Source organism: Penaeus monodon, chromosome 20 (genome assembly GCF_015228065.2).
Source record: "Penaeus monodon isolate SGIC_2016 chromosome 20, NSTDA_Pmon_1, whole genome shotgun sequence".
In the NCBI taxonomy this organism is placed as follows: Eukaryota; Metazoa; Arthropoda; class Malacostraca; order Decapoda; family Penaeidae; genus Penaeus; species Penaeus monodon.
Window position 1 is genome coordinate 30868438 of NC_051405.1, and position 231 is coordinate 30868668.

General features: G+C 35.5%; 1 protein-coding gene across 2 annotated transcripts in view; it reads left to right on the forward strand.

The window, feature by feature from the left end:
• Positions 1 to 231, forward strand: part of LOC119585766 — a gene marked incomplete at its 3' end in the record, with an annotated part of 12085 nt that overhangs the window by 9317 nt on the left and 2537 nt on the right.

The window sequence follows — 231 nt, forward strand, 5'->3', positions numbered from 1 at the left end:
TTTTTACTTTTCCATTTTTTTCGATTTTTCACACAGACGATATTTTTTAGTATTACTTTTTTCACTTTTGCCTCCAAAAGAAAGCAAATATGATTCAAGCAAATGTCGGAAAACTACAACGTAAGCACGAGGTCAGATCTGCGACATCCTGCTCCATGTGTTTATTTAATTATCTAAGTCACATCTTCCTGTCAAAAATGCATCCGGAGGAAGGCCTGCTTCAATCCAAAA